At 33.7% G+C, this 23,967-nt stretch overlaps 1 protein-coding gene across 5 annotated transcripts in view; it reads right to left on the reverse strand.

Moving 5' to 3' along the window:
* Positions 1 to 23,967, reverse strand: part of LOC126846297 (uncharacterized) — an 82,625-nt gene that overhangs the window by 25,067 nt on the left and 33,591 nt on the right. For 3 of the 5 annotated variants that reach the window (XM_050585599.1, XM_050585596.1, XM_050585597.1), the window contains 2 exons: positions 15,026 to 15,080; positions 389 to 530 (listed from right to left, as the gene is read on the reverse strand). The gene's annotated coding sequence lies outside the window, so the exon portion shown is untranslated. Of the gene's footprint in view, positions 1 to 388; positions 531 to 3,338; positions 3,501 to 15,025; positions 15,081 to 23,967 lie in introns of those variants that run through there. The other 2 variants (XM_050585600.1, XM_050585601.1) reach the window with 2 other exon arrangements.

Raw genomic sequence — 23,967 nt, forward strand, 5'->3', positions numbered from 1 at the left:
TGACCGGCCAGAACTCCAGTGTATATTACCCAGGTACTCGAATCGACTGCTTTCCAATAACTTGAATACGTTATTCAAGGGTGCACCGATATCGTGCTCCGCAGTTTCCACAGGTCCCATACCGCACTCGCGCAATATCCAAACAGGATTTTTTCCCCTTCAGCTGCTGCTCGTCCCTTAAGATTAACATTTCACGTCGAGTGGAACGCGCGGCGACCCAAGTCACCTGACCACCGAGGCGCCGTTTTATTTTCGTACAAATCAAAACTCGGCAAAACAAACAAACGGACGAGCTGCAGCACCACGGTCGAACGGACTCAATAAGAACAGCGACATTAAAAAAAAAAAACCCACTACGTTATTATTAAAATAAACGATATTGACTTACCCCGGGTGCGGGATTAGAAGCGGAGATGCGCTCTAGTAGTTTTGATTTTCTTTTAGACCGCACAAAGGACAGGCAGCACGGATGTAGCGCCGGATTGTGTTGATCCGCCGCGATATTTTATTGTTTCTTCGTCCGGACTGGCCTATAATCGAGGAAAAACAAAATAACAATATTATTTAACCACTACTGTAGCTATTGCGCGGCTGGTGACGTGCAACAGCAGGGATTATTATTATCGTTATACATTGATACATAATAGACACTAGCGCACACCGGATGACGGTTGATTTATAATTAATTAACGTTTTGATACATAAAGAAAATGTACGTAGATAAATAAGTTAAGGGAACGCGTACGATGCGTGTGACGCCTATCACGAGGTGACGACGAGATGACTGATGGGGAAAGCGTTTTAAGGAAAATTATATGATTAATTTTATCCCGACATGTGAATCGTGTAGGAGGTACGTAGGTAATAAATGAACAAAATCTCGATGGCGCAGACCAAGGAAAATATACCCAAGTATAATATAATACTAAGAGGATTGAGGTTATTTTTTTAATTATTATTTCGCAACGCTACGAAGCATTTACGACTCGGCGAGGGTCCGTTCAATTGTCTTTTCCTAGTTGCAAAAAAAAAAAAAAAATAATAATAACAATAGAAATTTAAATTATGAAATGTATTCTTAATACCATTTAGGCGGTTTATGTTGAATTTAAATTAGGTAGATTAAACAATGTAAAAAGTTTTTTGTACAAAAAGGGTATAGAATACGATTAAACTGTTTTAAATAAACTTGAGCTACAGCCATTTTAGTGAAATTGAAACAATGACCGACCCCGTTAATTTCACTTAAGTCGTACACTTACATTAAATCAAGAAGACATCACGTTTAAGATGAAATGGATTCAAATAAAAACATATTCACGCTCTTTTAAAAGTCTAGAGATTATACAGTATGTTAGGCGTAAGTAAAATCTAAAGGTATGATACGTTGAGTTTAATTCTTAGGAGTCCGATTTATATGTAATAAAAAAAATTAATTAAATAAGTACAACAACTTAATAGGAGCATTTTAAATAGATGTTCAAAACAAATATTGACATCCGACCTTAATATTTTTCTTACTAAAGTGGTATGAACTTATACTCTGGTGTTTGTAAACAAATGTAAATAATAGGTGTTCAGAGAGTCAAACATAATATCTAAATAGCTTTATGAATTTATCGTTTGCATGCTATATAATTCAATTTTATTAAATGTAATTTCTAAAAAAAAATTTCCTAAGGATGTGCCTATTAAACAGTGTCAACCAGCGCCCACCAACCACAGTGCAATCCGTTTGAGGAAAACGTAATTAATATAACATACAGTATCATAATAAGAGTATTATGTTGCTTCTTAGCTACTTGTTGGTGGTTAGGAAAGAAAATCTATAATTGTCAATTGCATTTCATCATTCTTCGGTATACATTAATTATGGCATTTTCCTTCTTACTTGTTTACCTCAAAAACAACTTTGCGAGCGTAAACGTATCTATAATGTAAATTCCTTTTTGTAATCAAATAATTACATAGATCATTCGAGCGCAGCACCGCCGCAGGCGTACTGATATGCCGTAGCTATTATTATTGTACATAATAATAAATAAGTATTTTATACACATCTAAAACACAGTTACGGGCACGCGTACAATTACACAAAAACACCGGCACACTGACCAGATTTCCAGGGCGTTACCCGAAAGAGCACATTTTTTACTTTTTTATAACACAAAAGAGCGTGAAAATGCAGCCCAAAAAAGAACAATATGTACAAAACACAAATATGAATATCATCTCGTTGTGCACGGTTTGAAGTTACGAACGGATGATGAATTTCCTGATAACCCTGGAGTGTGCTCTTTTATGCTATGCCAATTATAATACGGGCTACATAATTTCAGGTAATTAAAAATAAAACTGCTCTTTTCGACTCTGCACCGGATTTCCACAACCAAAAACCGAACCAAATCCCAACAATTCGGAACGAAAAAAAAAATTGCATTTTATACGTCTTACCAGCGCAGCAGAGTCAATTCGTTGTTCGTTATTTTTCGCACGATTGTGCATTTGATTTTTGTACACTTGCAAAATACAACTGCAGTCGTGTAGAAAAGACACACGTCAAAGACGCAGGCATAGAATGCAATATAATATATTTTACGAGGTAAAAAAAAAAAAAAGTAGAATAGGGATACTTAGATAGGTACCTACAGTGGAAGCCGGTACGCACAACAGAATCCGTACTCCAACGGCGACGTTAGATGTGAATATAATATTAAATTGTTTGAATGCACGAGATGCAGGTAAGAATATGTACACGTTGCCGGATGAAATATTATAATTTTTTTCAAAACCGCACCAAACGCTGATGTAGGTACATGGTTTTGAGTTGGCTTGACAGTTTTTGACATTACATTTTGTACATATAGAACAGTAGGAAAATAAAGTAACAAGTTGCTTCGGACTTGTAGCTCCGGGTCGAAACGCTGATCTCGTCGTGTACGTCGGTGGAATAAATAAAAATTATTTTAAATCGTTAACATACTATTCCGTTGTGGGTAGTACGGTCCTTTTATAATTCGGCCGACCATTTATTGTTGTCTATAGCAAAAATGCCGAGTACGGTTTTCATCAACACCAGACAACGAATGGTACAAAATATTCAACCCATATGTACCTTCTCTGTGTTGAGTTTGCCAGGTAAAAACGTACGCTGCTCAGGGCCTTCAACGGAGGTTGGATGGTTAAGATATGGGCCCCAAAATTCAATGAATCACTAAGCTCTGCTATCGAGGTGTCGAGTAACACGCATAAAAGGAACTCTCGTTTTGTACTAAACGAATGCTGACGTTGTTTTGAGAGCAAAAAAAACCGTTCACAATGAAATTAGTTCTACGTACCAGTTGTTTGATAACGCCGCAGCAGCAGCGTTGTGTTTATTTCAGTCGAATGAAAATTAAAAGTCAAGATTTGTCAGTGTACCTAAACAAACACACGCACGCACAAACATTCTAACGTCAGAAACACGTCTATAGAGCGACCCGAGACCACGTCCGTCACCGTTCACACAACGACTAATGCCGAGGTGAGACACATCAATAGTGTTGCTTTTTTTTCCTCATCGCAATTGCCGCGCAGTTAGTTTTAGCAGTAATTATTAATTAATTTTTTTTACAAACGGCTTTTTACATCTTATTAAGTCGGTCGTATCGAGGTCAACGCATGTTATATTGTATACACCATGCGCGGTTTCCCAATTGAGAACCTTTTATCTTTTACTTTGGCGCCTTGCAACATCACGGTAATATAATAGCATAATGTATACTATAACACCACAATCTAGTAAACGATAACAGCGGTATAATACAAGGTTATGCAATCGTGATCTATTCTTTGAGATAATGTCAGATCCGCCGCCAAAAAAAAATTTCACCGACGCAACGTGACCGGGCTTGATTTGTTTTCACTTAAAAAATCTATTGGAGAGGTATTTGGTGTCTATTGGGCTACAGAAACGGATCATAGAGTAACGTGTCAACTAGTTCGTTATTTATTCGATACAATTCTAATAGGCAAAAAAAAAAATACACATTGTAAACAAATATAAAAAACTTCTTATAATAAATAATTCTATTTGTTATTACAATCAACCATGTGGTACTTGTGGTTTTGATTTTGGACGCGTTAATATTTTCTGAACGATATTGAACAGTTGAAACACATATTGCACCGGTAGCTTTTTATAAAATGATGGTGTTATTACGTGATACACTAACCCCGACTTGTACTATAAAGCATTTAAGTCTTCGTCAACTTCATCACTGTGCGCGCACTTCTAATGTCTAACCAGATAAACAATAACTCATAAGACAGTGTTTAACTTTAAGTAGTTTAGTCGGTAGGTATATCGTGTATTGATATTTTACTTGTCAAACGAATAATTAGATAAACTAGGTACAAGCAATATGTTGAAGTAAACAACTATAATATACTGCGGATTGTTTGGAAATGACATGTTCAGACGTAAATAACTCTGTTGAAATTCGCCAACTGAGTACTCGAAAAACGAACCCGAAGGCGTTCTACGAAAATCGAATAGCCTCGAGTGCTCGATATAACAATATGCGAAGCACCATAATGCAAATTATAACAGTAATACACTAGGACGAAAACGTATAGTGTGTTAGTCGGAATGTTGTAGCCAATATACTGTAACAATAGCATAATGCATGTTCATAACCATTTACCATGTACCAATAATTATTAACTCTTATCGATATGACGGGTATAATTCCTTCAGTTAAAAATTAGTAACTATAGATTCGGCTAACATACTATTTCTGCATAGCAAGTGTCTATAATTTTAACGTCTAATCGTTAAAAACATAAAATATTCTGTTATACTTTATTTTATGATACTATCGTTTTATTTTTTATCCCAGTATACGAGTAAATTTTTTTAAACTTTAATACTGCAGTCAATACTTAAGTCTGCAGTCTGTACGCATAAAAATTAACACGGTCGTAAAATATTATTCGCCTTGGCTCTTTACCATAATTACCTACCTCATACCAATAATTACTGATCTCCATTACTATAGCTATGTATATTAAACAACGGACGGGGCAAAGGTCCAAAATGAAGCTATCAGAAAAACATTAGACGGTTCTGGCGGTTTAGCAGACGTTTAACATAATTTGTCGGGTGTCTTGGCTGTTGTTTTTTTCTTTCAGAGAAATGTTCCGGTTATAAACTTTTATATTTATACAAACAGGCACACACGAGAGAGCATATGTCATGGTTGATGTTTTTTTTTGTATTATTATTACCAATAACACGTGCCCTAAAAAAGCCATGTGGTATTTTCATTAATGAAACATACGTTGGCTCGTTTCCATCGAAATCCATTGCCGAAAAGTTTTTTGAACCAACGACGGAATGTGTGCCTGTTTTTTCTACACAAGTATGAATATTCTTTTGAAACAATACTTTTATATCTACACAGATCAACACGGACGACGATATTGACAATTGTATATTAATAACAGCGGTATTGTCTTTGATACATATACCGACCGTGGAATAGATGGGATGGCCAGAGTATTAAGTTTGTTCTCTCTGTAGTTTTCAATTACAGAAAGCGTATAATAGGCGTATTTATCTAACGTGTGCGGTATGTTTTATATATTGTACCTAACCTATGTCTATTGTGTCTGAAAGTCGTCGTTGATATCTACAGCAACGCAAATATTTGTCTCGCGTGGAATATTGTAAATACGGCAACACGGAGAGGAGACATGTACATCGCCTTGCACATGGAATTATATTATTATCTAAATAGTAGTGACTCTATGGTAGGTATATTATGGCAACCGAACTCAGAGCATAAACAAGTCAGACGGTGTTCACACAAAATATATGAATCCCAACTCCTATGCATAACAACATAATAATATTATATTTAATTTTTTCTTTTTTGAAGGTATATAAATTAACGAGTAGAAGAATAATTATTATGCAAAGGTTTATTGGATAATAAAGATAATATAGATTCAATAGAGTTATAAACAATGCAATCCAGTTCCGTTTGTTTTGCGTTATTTATTTATACGAATAAGACCGTCGGATTTTATTGCCTCCACGGTTCTATAATAATACGCATAATATATAGGTACGAAATGTGTATATTATTATTATTATTATGTGCATTGCAGGTACCTACTGTGAAACAAACTGAATTTAGGGGACCCGAAGCGATGGGTTTAACGCAGCGTCGGGCGAATGACCGGTCCACGTCGTGTGTATGCGATCCTACGGTCAATGAAAACGGCACATTTACTAAAATCTACAATAGGACATATTATTATTATTATTATAATTGTTGTTATTGTGTGAACCGAACAAACACACGCGTTGTTTAATTTAGGATTCACCAAACGCGCATTTATTTACCAGCATTTATACAATATACTCGATAATAATAATAATTACCATAAATACTTGTGTGGGCTATACCCAGTTTATTATTACTTTTTTTGTTCGCGTTAGCAGTAAAATGAACAACCGCTTAATTTTTATTATACATAACGCGCAAACGTTAAAAAAATATATATTTTAACGATTGGACTTCTGACAAACGAAACTCATTAAAAAAAAAACGTCTTTTATCTCCAACTAAATGAAATTGCCCTCGGGAATAGTCCTAGGAATATCTCAATCTTTTACCACACCAATAACTTTAGTATGCCAATAATAATTTTTTTTTAATGCGTTATTTTTCCTATCTCTAAATCTTCGAACTAAGAACAATAGAAAAGTTTAGAAATGTAATGGCAATTTAAGGCAATTTGATGCAACCTAATGATTTAATATAGTGGAAAACTTAATAAGTATGTATATAATTCTGGTGCGGATATCCGTTTCTCAAAATAGATAAAAGATATCTAATCTTCTACCAGTAGTTATATAAGAAGTTTATATACGCATATTCGATAATGACATTTCATTGAAAACAGAAAAACGATATAACGTTATTTTTATTACAGTACAAAAGTCGTTTAATTACAGGCGAACCCGATAAGAATACACAAATTATGTAATCATGACACAAGTTAAATAATATACTTAAATATATTTTAATCTATGAACACTTGTTAAAATTAAACCGCAAGCAATCATTGTACTTGTAAACTTTTTAACAAATAATATTATATTTTGTAACTTACTAAAGTGTTGATGAAGTAAATTGCATAAAAAAAACAAAATAAATAGATTCTAAAGAACATTTAATTGATAAGATAAACCGTACTTGAACACAAACTATATACGTTTAAAATGATATAATTTAGACTACTAATTAATAACTAAATGGCCATGTTTCTTTAAAATAGTTGCTGACTAAATTTAGGAATAAGAACCAAAGTTGAAATAATATTATTATTTATTTTACAAAAAAATAATAAACATTATTTATTTATTTCACATCACATATTTCCGTCAACGAATAGAGTTTTTTTTTCTATTTATAGTTATTTTTTTAATAACTCCCTTTAAAATTTAAATTACTTTTTTTTTTTTGCATTTCACACTTTATATTATGGCATACGCCCTCCGAGAAATAATGACAGCACGAACGTGACAACTATATACCTAAAACTATGGAACGCGCATAGAGAGAGTTATCAGGGATTAAGATTGAGTAAAAGAGATAAATCGAGAGTTGAGAGCTGTCATTTACATGAAATTATGCAAGATCATACTTTTCTTTGGTATTTTACTGGCGTACTTCATTCTCGCCTTTATTGTAAGTAAGACAATGTGTACAAATTAAATTCAAATTCCATCAATAATGGCGAAGAGCAATCAAATTTTCATTTTAGTAGCAAACGGGACAGTTTTAAATCGAATTTTTAGCTGTTAAACGTTTCGTAATCGTAAAGGCGATACCAGGAATGAGTATAATTCATTCTTGTAGTTACAAGTCTTTATTGCATTAGGCAGGTATTGTGTATCCCGTAATCGTGTTGACAAAAACGTTTATTTTTCAATCGAGCAGATTCCGCTACGGGTAAAAAGAGAAAATTGATTTTCACTATACTTAAAACCACCAACAGCCTTTAGAAATCCCGCCTTTCTTCGCCCCCTGGAGATTGCCGCTAAAACTGTGTTGACATCACAAGCTTTCGCCTTTGTGTTATGCTCGCAGCCATAATAGTGTTTAGGAAAAAACCGCTTTACATAAATCACAGAAAATAAACCTCACTTGTTCACATGGTGTTTAAAAGAACGTTAAAATCAAAAAAGAAATCCTGTTCCCTACCAAAACGATTAACATTTATTCGTTTTCAATGAACAAGTGAATATCCAAAGCAATATAAATATTATAAAAATATAAAATATTGTTTAACAACGCCATTTCACCAAGTTATTTCTCAAATTGCTATGAATACAGAAGATACGAAATCAAAAAAGTCAATGCTTATTTACTACTTAAATATGTTTTTGCATAACAAAAGAAAACGACGAGGTATGTACTTTTTTTTTCGTTTTTAGTAAGAAACCTGCGAAACCGGTTTAACGAAAGAAAACCAGATTGTGGGCTGAAGACTTACAAATAGTTGTTCGACTCAAGAAGATATTAACAGTACAAAGAAAAGAAATGTCAGATAGGTGAATATAATTAATTAATATGATCAAACGAAATTGGTTCTGGGATTTCAACTGAACACCGCGACATCCGTTTGCCGTTTTAAGTCATATTCATTTTTATTATAATTTCCTCGAGTTATATTTTGATTTCTCAAAGTTAATAATACACAGAAAGTACCAATTAATCAATTAAGATAAATGTCTAAATTAAGTTCACTAAACTTCATAGTAGTTCAAGTATACATGGACATTTTGTGAGGTCAGTGTGAAAAATGAAAGTAATACAAATGTAAATGTTTTAAAACTAAGTGATTGCATTCACATTATTTTACCTCGGCGTTCTATATCGTCGGGTTTTCAGGTGGTAACATAACTTACGCTTATTGGCGTTTAATGCAATGGTAAAATCTCAAATGGTTATCGGCCGTTTGCCCTTGCCAGGCGCCTCCTTAACACTTCTTTTGGTGGGTGGTTTTTTTTTTTGTATACGATAATGACACCTCGAGTTTGCAAAGTACATATTTTTACGATTAAACTGCAAACGTTTGAAACAAGCAAATAGCAACAAAAATGAAATCCTTCAAAAAACATTTCTCGATAACCCTACTTGACCTGCGTTATCGCCATTTATTTGGAATTCGCACAGTTGTAATAAGACTTTACGAGTTTTCCCATTGATTCTACACTCATTATTTTCATTTCATTAATTGAAATTACGTTTTATAACAGTACAAAGTTTTTACGGTATCGAAAATAATATGAAATACTATCACCGCTGTTTTATTATTAGCCCAAATACTTTGGACTCGTTCCATTAGAACTGTAGGATTGTTGTTTTTTTCATCGTTTCGTTTGTCGACCGATTTTTTGATATGCCGCGAGACGAGCAATGTGCAGTTCGCATAGTTATTTGTTTTCTTGTGTACATTATATTCCGCTCGATAATAAACGTATAACGTATGATGAAGATTGAAAAACAAATATCGAATTCATAAAATGAAAATACAAAACGTGCGATAGAACCCCGGCGGCCAAAGAAGCACATTCGTTTCGGAAAATAACAACGTTCGCTTAAGGCTTATTGTGCGTTTCTAAACAATTGGATATTTTTGTTTATATATTTTTCGTTTTTACTAATTCGTTCAATTTGAAATAAAAACATATTGCACAAAATCAATTTATGTTTTCAAACCACACCCGGCCACAAAAAAAAAAAAAAAAAACCGACACGTTATAACTTTTTTTTACCAAGACAAATAAATGTTTGTAGTGAAGAAATTGACATTAGACAATGACTAATGTCCTATGTATGATTTGCGTTACAAAATGTATAGTTTAGTTGTACAAAAATAGGCAACATTATTATTATTTTTATTATTGTACCTGGAGTGTGAGGAATTGCAATCGTCTTTACTCACAAGTAATTCTTACAAGAACTCCTCAAGGCATTCCTTACAGTCTAAAATTAGAGATTATTACAAAGTATTTATTAATATAGTCTATAGACATCATGGCGCCGTGTATTTAAATAACAAGTAATAAATAATAAAAAGAATAGTCCGTACGTAATAATTATAATATTATACAAAATTACAAATATAAGAAAATTGATTTACACAGTTAACAGCATGTAGTACCAACGTCTGGCGTTCGTTGTATTTTTATTTATTAATTCTTTTCAAAAAATCACTTTTCCTTTTACTTCCGTTTCATTAATACTATTTTATATTATTATTATACAACCTTCGAGCGCAATAAAATTGGCCATAAATATCTATTATTTACGGGCTACGCGGTGAACATCCAATGGCGACGGCGGCAACTGCAGGCTCCTCGCAAAGGCTTATAGTACGTTTTTATTACCACAAAGGCGTTTTTTAATATTACTTCACAGCACATACATATATTCGGCGAAGGTGCCGACTCGTTTTTCGACTACTGCGGTGTGCTAAAAGTCGATGTGCTTAAAAAAAAATCTCGCTTGCCACCGGAATTAACGTACACATAGTGTACAAAGCAATAAAAATGTATACCACGCATGGAGACAATTTTTTTTTACGCCTACACACTTGTAAATTGTGTAACCGCATATTAAATTATATTGCGCGCAACGTTTTAAAAAAGCACATTTTTTTAACAGCAAAAATAGTTTTAGAATTCACTAAAAACGTCTAGATTTTAATTAATTTTTCCCTACCAACAACGGTGAGTGAACCATACACGTGTGCCTGATCAAGATTGGTAAAAATTTAACCACGTGACAACCACGGATATCAGTCTATGGATAGCCGTTCAGTTGTTTTTATTAATAAAAAATGTATAGTATATATTTTTGCATAAGAACAAAAACAAAAAACATTAATTGTGGATTTAGAGAATTTCGCTTGTAAACTGTTCAATGTTCAGCTGAAAACAAACATATCTAGTCATTACCGATTTACAATGCCAAAACTCGACAGCCGTAACTACACGAAACGTGCGCGTTAAGTTTTCATTGTTAAAGAGTTACGCCAAAACTCGTGAGCTACAAACTCATCGCTCTTTACTAGTCGGGCGGTTTTTTTTAAACGAACATTTTTATTTTGGTTAAACGTCGAAAACACTCGTGATTATACACATTGTACACTGTACGCGTAGCAAAAAAAAAAAAAGCTCAGAAAAAAATAGAAATAAAAAAACGTGAAAAAAAAAAAACACGGTGCACAAAAAAAGAGACAGGCGGATTATGAATTTCGGGTCGAAAAACTCGACGGGGTACTTACCAGTAGGTAAGTGGCTATTTATAAGGGACGCAATAATGTAATCACGATAGAGTTCGTGCGGTGGATTCTTGCACAAAGGTCTTGGATTTTTTACTTTACATCCCGCCGTTCACATCGCTCAGCAACGCATCTTGACCAAAGTTATAGGAGAATGTTAATCATTTTTGGAGCGTGCGTTGGGTCAAACCGCCATGTTATTATACCATGTTGGTGGTCGAGCCGGACCGACCTTTCCCTACAACACTAGGTCTGTTGCGATTAAATATTTTAACGGAACAAACGAACGTGGTCAGTTTTCCGAGTCGCGGGTTATTAGCGAAATTTCACGTATGCGCTTTTCACTAGATAACCCCACCGCACGATTGACTGTATAGCCTTTAGGTTACTGTTTCAGCTTGTCCGGGTACTTAACGTAAGTATACATACTCCTAATACCTACGAGTAAATGTGTAATGAAATTTTTGTGTATTAACTATTTTGAACCCATCTAGATTTTAGTATGCAAAATTAATATTTTGAAATTAAATTGTGCACAATAAATCTGATGTTGTGTTACACGAAAAAAACTGGATAACGTAGACATATTGGTGCAACTCTTTAGAATATATTGCGAATTTTTTAAAGAAGCCTCTCCTTCTTTGCGTGGGCTCTTTGGAATGTAATTTTAAAGTTGTGTGTATACATAAAGACTATGACTCTAAATTTGTAATATCCCAAGTCTTGGTCGAAATTTATCTAACATGGAGATTAATATTGCGTAAGTTTAATAATAATAAATTGCTACCGATAAAAGCTGCACACTGGATATTACTATGGAAATTAATATTTTTATGAAAACTTTTCGTTTATTGCGCCTTTACACATTAATAATAATTAGTAATTCCCTATAGTGAAATATACAGTGACGGAAGAATACGGGTTTTTTTTTATTAAAAAAACTGTATACCACAATGATGGGCTCAAATGGGGGTTGGACGCTCAAAAATCGTTCCCTTGATAAGTTTTAAAAACAAAACAAATTTAGCAAACATTATTACTCTAATGTCTACCACTTCGAATATTTGATGCAATTTAGGCCGTAACACTATTAATATGCTCTGAACAAAATCGTGAACATATAAGCCATTAAAAATGGTGTTTGTCAGCGAAATCAAAGCAGCTATGCGTTTTTATTTTTTTTCCTCCAAATTTCGGCTCGGCGATGGCATAAGATTATTTTCCATTCTTAGCAGTCCGACCTTGCCGGTTTATTTATTTTGGAGGTTTACCGAGTTGCCCACGTTCGCCCGTCGGCTTTTGACAGGCGACTGACGGTGATTTTCACTACACTTTATAGTGTATCTATAAACCGCTAAACGACAGGGATCGGCACGGGAAAGAGATTAGACGGAAAGCAGTTCCGTTCACAGCAGTAGGGATATTAGAAATTCTCGAATGCAGTCGGATGTGTCTCCCTCGCTGGATGTTATCGGTTATCGTAGAGTTTGCCCGGGGGGAAGACGAAGCGCACAGGAGACTATCGTTTTCATTTCGATCTCGACGATTTGTGTACGTGTACGGTATACCGTTTTCTTGGTGGACTTTTAAGATAATATTATTCGCAAACAAAACCCGACGACGTTCAAAGAAAGAGTTTTCGGAAATTCGGTATTATTACTATTATTTCTTCGTTTTGCTCAAAAGAATATTGCGGCGATCGATTGGCGTACAGACCGCGCTGTGTCTTCAATATACCTATACTTATAAGGGATGCGACACACAAAGGAAATAATTGATTACTCCGGCGTATACTGTACGCCGAAAATAACGCACACGGTGGTGGTTTCTGGTGACATTCGTGCAAGACCGTATCTGGCCAAAGCATTGAATAGCGTCAGTTCTCATTTGGACTTTTCTCAAACATAACATTCGCAATGTACACTTCTTGCGAGATACCAACACACCGAGAGGGTACCAGTCTCGTTAATATTTGTGTTTTCCTTAGAAGTTTTCTAGAGATGAAAACTAAATTAAATACAGAAACGAAGCGGTCGGCGCATTAAGAACACTTGTTACGATAAACACCGTTATAATTTCTACAGTTGGCGAGTTTTCTTAATGCAAAACAATAACAATACACGGGTGTCCATACTACACCACGCACGGTGGTACCATTCCTGAGCAAACGGTACACGCTTTGTTTGTTGTATCGATAATCGTATCAATATTAACAATAACAATATAATAAAATCGACACAATCACTCGAATTTTGTTTCTTTCACCATTGATTATGAAAAAATATTAAACACTATATAAATATTGTTATTTACAATCAATGGTTCCACGTTACAATTACAATATATTAAATCAACGCGTGTCAACAGCAATATATTTCTGTCTCGGTTGTAAACACCGTCGTCGACCACAGTGTGCTTTATCAGTAACGGAAAAAAATTGTGTATTATATAATACGACTACATTGTGAATAATAATATGTGTGTCGAGCACATATTTAATCAACGGAGACGCCGAGAAAATATATATTATAAGTCACGCGCACGCATTGATGTTAACGGTTTTAGATCCTGTCGATTCAGCAGAACCCATAAAAAATGTCATGAGTAATACCCGAGCTGATAAGCGTAAACTAAAAGAAAATCACTTTTCCGCTACTAGTTGAATACGGAATAGAATATATGTATTTGTAAAAATGATAACCAACTGCAGTTATGCTCATGTAATAAACGGATAATACAGTATTGAGACAATGTTAACCAATTAGTTCTAAATATATTTATGTAGATTTTAATGCACTGAACTCGGATTCATAAATCAGTTTTTCCCGATCACGTCTAGACCGATTCAAATTTAGGCGTATAGGGTAGGTTAAGTATAAATTGAAGACTTGTTTATTTATTTTTTAAATGATATTTTTATTATGTCTTTGAATTTACGGGCGTCATAAAGAGCATCGCTGACATCGCCTGGAGTGCATATAGAATATAACGACGGTGTCTCGGGGACGCGTTTGGCAGCTGCTGCAAACGGTTGTGGGGCTAACGACGGGGTTTCACGGTTGGTTTTGTGGTCGATTTTATGCGAAAATCAAAATTACCGTCTCAGCACGTCAACTCGTTAAAAACGAATTAAATAAGTCGCCGACACGCGTACAATTGCGTCTTGGTTTTACGGTTTCACATACAAACCGAGTTTCAAAAGTTTCAACGGCCCAAGTCGTGTTTATTCCGCATCCGGGCAAAATAAAATTCGTTGTCCTGTTATTAATGCATTTGCTAATCACTCGTAGTGCCCGTAAAAAGACTGGCATTATCGCAATAAGCTAATTACAATTCATATTCGACAGGATAACCGTCATATATCATTACACGCCTGATCCGATAAGTTTTATGTATTACAAATAATTACCCTTGATCACCCGTTCCGTACCAACCCTTAAAACACTTTTTAAGGATGGGCAAGAGAGAACGGAAACGTTTGACGATGATCTAGGGCTCTTTGCTATTCGAACACTCAAAACAGGGCACAGACCTTTTTCTGTAGATAATCACCGGTATTTGTGAAGCGCTCAAGGAAATAACGTCCTAAAATTGACGGTTTGGCTAAATTATTTTTATATTTTTAAAAATGGGGATTAGGGTCGTTGTGATAATTACACTAGTTTTCAAATGATCTTACCTATAAATTGCTCTTGAACTGCGTTTGCGTTTCTGTACCATTTACCGCGAACAGTCTAAAAACAAAAAAAAAAAAACGTTTCCGTGAATAAATCATAACAACAGCAGTATAAATAACGGTGTATACAGCGGACAAAATAATAAACTTTCGGGTGGACAATGGCAGTATAATAACAATCGCATACTAATTAGCGACCGGCAGAGTTTTGGTTCCCTACGTGCAAGGACATTTTTGCCCCAGTTCACAACGATCCCTAACCCTCAAACTAGCTGCTCCCGTTAAATCATTTCATATCGGTAACGGGTTCGCGTGAGTTACATTGATACACACACTCGATGTACGGGTATACCCGTGTAAAGGTCTGCGTGACTTTGAGCACCCAAAATGCAACACGGCTACCGTAGGACTAAAGTTTTTCGGGCGGCCAAAAAAAAAAAAAAAAATGAAGTACCTGAGGGTGTTCAATTTGGAGTACGCGGATAAACGGTGGAAGGGTAGAGGTCGCCGCAAGGACTTGGGACGACGGCAGGAGGAATTCGTGATTTATGTCTGGGCGCGCGTTATGAATTTATTTTATTCGCTGGCCGTTTTAAACAAACATGAACATAGTTTGGAAAAAAAATTACACGCAGTAAAATTATAATAACAAAATGAGAGACCTTGAACTTAGCCAAAGCAAACAGTGTTGTCAGTCAAATTGTTACTGCCGTGTAGTTAGTAGAAATGTCTATAACGATATTAGTATAAACACTTGGCTTGTTTTTACGTAAGTAATAGAACCTATAGTTAAGATTAAATATTTGAAATTTCAATTATTTTGGTTTGGCGATGAAAAATATTATTCATGTACACGAATTTATTCAAACTACATGGCAACGCCAACCAACATAGGAATATGGGAGTGAATCTAAGTATTTTTCTGTGTATCAACTTAAATAACACTATTTACTTTTATAATTACTGGTCATGTAATAAAAATAGATTAATGTGGTCTGTAGCAACTAAGTAGCTCAGACAAAATTTTACGATTTAAGTTTCCAATGAATGGAATTTTAAAGTATATACTTATTATTAATTTTTGTGAGATTTATACGCAATGGAGTAAATTTTGACAACTAACTGTGTACTTGAAGACTCAACGGTGTAATAACTTTATAATTGCTTTATTAAAATCGCAGGTAATTTATGTACTACCTATGCAGTATGTATTTATACATTTCAACTTCAGAACGTCAACAAATGTAAATTTAGGAGGAGCTCAGTTTATATCTAGATTGGTTTGATATAGACATGACATCATTTAAAAAAAAAATATTATTTTGAACTCAGCAGTATCGATCTTAATAAATATTGTAAAACGTGTTAGTCACCAGTGATAAATGTTATGGTTTTATCTTTTATCTATTTCTCTCCGACTTAAATACGCCACTCGGTGTCAATATGTCATACAATTGTTTATCATCGTACATGATCTCTATAATAAAGCAGTAAGTACAGCTGTGCGACACAAACTTGAGTGATATTTAGCATTTTGATTTTTCGCAGACCAACACAAACTTATAAACTTTTTAAAGCAACAAATTAACTATTGGAACAATTTTTATCTAAAAAATAAAATAAATAACTTATATTTTTCTTAGTGGTTGCCATACGAATAAATAAAAATTCTTAGTGGCATGTTTCTAAAAATGTTGATTTACGTCGCAATACTTTTTTATTATACGACATTTACATGATCGATAAAGAAAATGTAAGTATAAACTGTTTTAATTAAAATTTGTCAAACACACTTCGTACACGCGCTTCTAATTTAGTTTACACTTTGACCTACTCGAAATACCATTTCAGTTTAACTAAAATTTAATCGACAAATTAGTTTGCTTGGAAATAATATAATGTCAATGAAAAAAGGGCTGGTAAAAATGTTGTCACAACATGTTTGGTGTTTTGCACTTAAAACGGACGAGTTGGAAAAATTCCATAAAGGCTGTTTTAATAAACGATAATTGTTAAACTTTGATGATAGTAATTAGTAACCTTCGTATAGGCTGTCATAATTTTCAAGAAGGCTATGAAACCAGGGCACCTAATTAATAATTATTAAAACATATTGAAATAATAATTAAGTGTTGAAAACTAAAAGATAAAATACGACATCTTGGGTAACAGCGCGTGTATGTGTATAGTATAATGTAAATATATGGCTCGGAAATCGTGATTAATTATTCTGTAGTGCTTACACCTCGGGACAAAGGGTGTAGAGTGCGAGAAACAAATAATACAAAAACATCAAAACCAATGTTTAAGTACAACTGCGAAAAATTAAAATCATGTTTAATACAACACCATTGAACCGTCGTTACGCCGTGTAATTATTCAAAGACGATTCACTGGTGGCAGATTTCAAACTCAAAGCATAACATGTTTTAGTATAAAGAGCGTGGTTTTAATGAAAGAGCGCCGCTTTCCTTTTGCGAGTAGTCTGTAACATCCGCAGTGCTTTATCCATCGGAAGGGTAAAAAAAAAACAAGCAGTTAACAATGTTGGAGAACGCGAATGGGATATTACATATTTTTTGAAGCGACACATTCGATTGATGTTCAAGAAGAAATACAAATAAAATACAATTCCTTTATTCGTATTCCTTAAGGATTTAGAAATATTAATGGGTGTCTGGCTGATGAATCAATCAGGGTGCCAGCTTATAACTCAAAAAATAATTCTCTGCTCTATATGTAACACCATTTGCAGAACTATAGTTACTATACGGACCTATATTAACCTATGTATTATCACTTTATTTCGGAATATTTTACTTTATTCTTGCCGTGGAGGGGTGAATAAATACAAAATAAACAGCCGACAAGTGAAATCGATGAGTGATAGGGTAAAACAAAATAAAGGAAAACGTTTAACCGCAAGAAAGAACTAAAGTTGTGGTTTTTAAAATGCGATATCTTAATAACGAAATTAAGTGACAGGAGCAAAAGTGACCGGGATCTGTCATAAGCAGATGCCTTTAACAAAGTAAAATTAGTTTCTCTAAGTAAAATTGTGCTGTTGACAGTTTAAACGAATTTAAGTGAAAAATAACTCATAAGTAAGTATACTTAAAATATAATATAGGTCATGTATGCGTATTATATATTAAAAAACTAAAGAAACGAATGTGACTTATTATGGAAAAAAAATAAAAACAAAACAATAATAGTGATGATAAAATACAATCACGTACGGGGAAAAAAATGTTTCTACATTTTTGATTACGCGTCGGTTTTAATTATAGTTTTATCGTGCTCGGTAGGCCGAGAAGTAACTTGATAATAATAACAATGTTTTAACGATGAAAAAACCTAATAATCGTAAAAACAAACCTTAAAAAAGCAAGCAACAAATATAAGAATTTCGTATTGTTTGCCAATAGATTTAATTACCAGAAAGAGGGCGTATGGAAAAAAAAAACCTTAATTTTTTTAATTAATTTATGAAATAAAGTATTGTATTAAGAACACAAGAGGCTGTTTGAATAATGGAGAAGTGAGAACAGTATATTACATGTGTATATAATCTGACGAAAAATAGAAACAAAATTGTAGTAAAAAATGTTACTAAACAACAACTTTAAATTGTTTTCTTGTCAAATCGTCGATATATACATGGAGTTGTGTGTATTTTAAATTATAGAATATAGAAGTATAATGTTCTTAGGAAATATGATCATCGATTATTAGTGGATACATAATATGTTTTGCCAGACACTACATATAAATAATTACTTTTTTACAATAAGTGTAATGTGTATGTGATAACTGATAAGTGATATTATTTTAGTGGACTGGGGTGTTGATAGAAGAAATCATCTATTGATGGAACTTATGAAATATTAAATAAAACTACCAGTATACAATACAACAATAATAATTATTGCAAAAAATAGTTGTACTTATTTTTTATTAAACACACTAAATCGATAATCTACTTAAGCATGATGCATATATTATTATTTATACGGAAAATCAAACAAATACTTGCTACCTACATATATATTTTTATTATAAAGAAGTAGATATTATATTTCGATTGAGTAAATATTCTGTAAAAATGACACCTTTTTTTTATAAATGTATTAATTTAAAAAAAATGGATGTCGGTGCAACAGTGCGAAGAGAAAATTAACCAAATATTGTAAGTTTATCCATCGTTCGGTTCACTGATTCTAATGTATTTAATATAATACTATAAGGTATCGATGTTCAGAACGCGAAAGTTTTTGGTACAAAAGTAAAAAAGTGAAGTCCGTAGCGCGTTTACTTCTTCTCTATATAATCTCATTACAATTTCTTTTCCGGTGATGCGTGTATGAATTATAATACCAACTATACCTACCTCGGCAGAGGGGACAGACCGGCAGTATTGTTGTAAGGCAAAAGTTTAACCGCGGCGATTGAAAATAAAGAACACAAAAGAGAATCCTATAAGTAACCGATGATAGCGTATAAGCTGTCGTTTCGAAGAAAAGTGATTTGGCCAGTCGGAGGTGGGTGGAAAGAAAAAAAAAAAAGGTCTTCTTTTTCAAATTATATTACCGCATCCGGGTTTGTGTAATTTTTACCGGTACGGTTCATTTAACGGTCGTTTTTCTTCTGTTTCACGGCGAACACGGTGACGCTCGCATTTCTAATCGAATTCGTTTTCCCGCTTTACCCATAGTTTACTACTGTCTTTTTTTTTTTTCTATTTTGGATTTTACTCTTTACCGTCGTCGTATTTGAGACACCGTAACAGTTTTTATTTTGCCGAGACACGACCCACTTACTATCCGAGTAAGCTACACACACACACACACACACAATCACGCACAACCGAGACAAGTATGCGATAATTTAATTCACTATACAGTTTCCTCGACATATACCAACGACTTCTTCAGTGTTTTTTTTTTTTAATTTTCGAGGTACAACGCTTTTTTTTTAAATATTAAGACCCGTTGTACAAGGCACGAATGTCCAAAAGCGCTAATGTAATTATGTTTTCGTTTATTTCAAAATTAGTTTATACCGCGTTACGAAATTAGTATGGCGTTCGAAAAAAATTCCATTTGTTCCATTACTATCAAACTTGGGGGGGGGGGAGTGCGTGTAACTCTTTTAGAGCTTTCGACAGATTACTAAGAAAAAACGGTCTAATCTTTGACTATCAGAGGCCATCTCCATTGTACAGTGCCCTACAGGTGGTATAGCTAATACTCAAACGACGCCACACCGTGATCGTTGGGCCATGTGTGGGTTTACAGCCAAACAACTATATTAGCACACGAGATATAGTGTGTTCAAAGTTATAGTTTTCAATAATTGTCTGAGCACAAAAAGTATTTCCAGTCAACCAATTCACGACGAGGTCAACAGCGCCAAGCATTTGGTTTTTGAAAACTAACATCTCTGTGTTCGGTATTTTGTCATTTATTCTAATGCTCAACGATGTATAATGTGTATATCAGCAAGTATTTTTTGTAAACACAAAAAAAAAATCGTTAGAAATGTGGTAAACAAAAAAGAGACATCGGGATTTCGGGTTTTAACAGTGAGAGCCACAGTAAAAGGCAAAAGCTAAATCCAGTGGGACTTAAATATCCATATTAGCGTTAGTGATAAATATAACGAATTAGGGGTGTTTCGGAATCCACATTTTAGACGTTTTTTTTCCGAATGAGAGCACTACTGCCTGATAGCGTAATTTTTTGTTAGTATTACCATTGGGTATACTCAATGGTACTATGGTAATGCGTCGATTGCCACGCCGTGGGAACCCTCTAGAGGAATATAATGGTAAGTCTTTATACAAAACAGACACAACGCGGGGCGACGAAGCAATAAGCAAACGTATACAATACATTTTATTTGAACACGTCCTTATTTTTGGAACACTGTATACTGTAATTATCTATAAAAAACACTGTTTTGACATTTTAGGTACGTATGGTGTAAATGCCAAACCGACAGAACTGATGAGACAATTTTCTCACAGTGGTTGTTATGAACGATTTTTGGCTACTGATTGAGTTTTTCTAAATAAAGTAGTATAAACACATCAATATAGTAAAATTATAAATAGAATATTGATGTTATTATGATGTTCATAATGGTGGCCGATTAAGTTACAGCACTAGTATAGAATGTGTTTTCATTTAAGTACTAATAATAAAGTTCTCGTTATTTTATAAATATAAAAGAAATGTTTCTTATTATTTAATCTTTAAAAGAGTTAATAGGTAGTTATGTTTCGATTATTTTTTTTTTTAAATCACTGTCAAGGATGCTGTGATAGTCCGAAAAATAAAACTACCAAAAAAAAAAAAAAAGATCCATAATTACAGAACTAATAATATGACATCGGAGTTTAACCTTTAAATTAAGGTGAATTTGCTTTTTTTTTTTATTTATTCATTTTATACATAGAAATTGGAATTAACATTGTATCAGTATTCAGTACATGATGATATATTTTTATTTTAGCCTAACCAAAAATCATGACACAATACTCTTCAATGCCGTTAATTGGGCTTAGTTTTTATTAAAGCTTAGTTACGCGATATTTATTTACTTTATATTATTTATTACGTTATTTTGAAATTTTTTTTTTTTGGTAACTAACGACGCACTCTTCTTGTACAAATTATTAGGCCAGACGGTGCATTTTTTCTTAGTACCGTTATTGTAAAAATATAATATTATTTATATTATTGTCGAGCACGAGACGTAAAAACCAGACTTGTACTATTACAATGTACACCGCTGCGTGTTAAAGAAAAAACTTTTAATTGATACCTTATTCGGACGCTTACCGGATTGAATAACTTAAAAACAAGAAGACATAGTTTTACTTTTATGAGCTCAATATAGATGTCTATTTTTTTTTAAAGTAATTAAATGGAAATTCGAAAGAGCACGCTTCAAAATAAATAACTTTGATTCATAGCTTTGATTACATTATATGATCATGTATTTACATTACATTTAGACAATCTTGTTAGATTGGCGAGAAACAATAATTTATCGAATAGCAAGTAAAATTGTTTACCACGAGGCGCCATTATATTATAGTATAATACTAAGCGTACCTACATTTCAACTGCTGTAAAACTATACGGCTCAATAATAACTCATACGCAGTCGGATATTACCTTTTCATGGTGAATTCAATTTAAGCTAGCGAATCAATTAAACTAATTAAGTAATGGATACTTATTTGTCGGGGTTAGGGGTATAGTTTCGTAATTAAGTTCAAAATATCTTTGGCTCCTATAGGCAACCGTGCCAACTGATTTCTACGAAAACTATACTGGCTCGATAATATCATTTGGTAGAAGCGAGCGCGTGCACACCAACGAATTCACTCAAGGTTTTCACTCTCCGTTCGGGTCACCTAATGTGCAATTAATAAAAAAAAAAAGAAATTAGAACCGTTCCGTCTTTATATCACATAATATTGTGACGCGGTTGTACGCAATACGTTTTATGGGAGAAAAAAAAATGTATAAATTGGTTAATAAAACCGAAAATCGCGCGTGCCTGGAATAAAAGATGAGCTATTCGTTAGCAATTTAATGCGAAATCGTTTTTTTATACGACATAAGTACACAAACGAATACCTAAACGAGAGTGACCTCGATTGAGACGTTTGACTTTTAGTATAAAATATTCTAAAATCGCAAAAATAAATAATGAAAAACATTAGTAGTGTATTTAAATACTACTAACATTTTAAACGATCTACTGCCTACCAGATCATACCTAACCTAACCAGAAAAATAGTTACTTAGGTCACACATAATGATTGTTGTATCATAAAAATGAACACTTGTTTTAAACATGACCATCTTTATTGCTTTATCTATGGATATAATTTACCGAAATCGATTCCGGGTACCTAAGTGTTTTTGTGAAAGTTTACTTGCAAACTTTGTTCCGGTTTTCCAAACTTTTCGCTCGAACAATTCTATATTGTCAGCGTTTCGGAAAGCCTTACACAGCAAGCAGTTTCGTGTACCTACATACAATTATTGTGTTAATAAATAATTGTTTCGATGACCAAATTGGCCGGATACTAACCGACGAGCCGGTAATGGAAATGTTAACATAATAATGTACACTAAGTTACACGAGTTGTTTGAAGGCGGCATAAGAAAATTCCCGGTTAACATAAAGTCGAACGGCAGATTAACTAAAGCGATCGATTTCTATGATTTACAGTCTGCAGCCGATAGGCGAGTGCCGGTGCTGTTTTCGCGATAAACTTTACAAAGTACCCGGGAAACTCTCGCGGTAAACAAGTTTTAACTCCCTCGATAAGTTCTAGACTAGGTGAAAAATCGATAAGCAATAACAAAACGAACAATACTAATCTATATGGCCGTAGTACTCCGGTGTATGTTTTATTGTTTCGTTCTAGTGTCGGTTGGCTAAAGTGTAATACTTTACACAAGCATTAATTTAATGTCTGTAAACAAACAAATACAACTGAAATGAGTTAAATAATAACACTAAACGGCAAAATATACACTAGAAGTGAAATTTAAACTTTAAAAATAATTGACAGAAAGGCAAAAAGGAAAGTCAAGAGGAGTTTTGAAGCGAGTCAATAATTTAACAAAAAAAAAAACCGTTCGACTGACTATCCAACCTTTTTAGACAAGTGCGAATATCCGAATGAAATATTTGTAGTCATGTCAAAGGAAGTGTTGTTTGATCGTTGCATTAAGGCATTTCTTTTGTGCCTGTTCAAATAACGACCAACAAATAAAATACCTTCCTCGCCCGACGTTTTATTGCACTAACAATCCTCCACAGGAGATCCGGAATCAACAAATAATATAACTCATAAAAATACCGGCACTGTAGACCAAATATATATTAATTTAATATAAAAAAAAATTTTAAGCAAC

The sequence above is a fragment of the Adelges cooleyi genome, unplaced genomic scaffold, assembly GCF_023614345.1.
Source record: "Adelges cooleyi isolate 19-005CV unplaced genomic scaffold, UGA_ACOO_1.1 ACOO_flye_CR_arks_rails_tigmint_CR_PRNA_9, whole genome shotgun sequence".
In the NCBI taxonomy this organism is placed as follows: domain Eukaryota; kingdom Metazoa; phylum Arthropoda; class Insecta; order Hemiptera; family Adelgidae; genus Adelges; species Adelges cooleyi.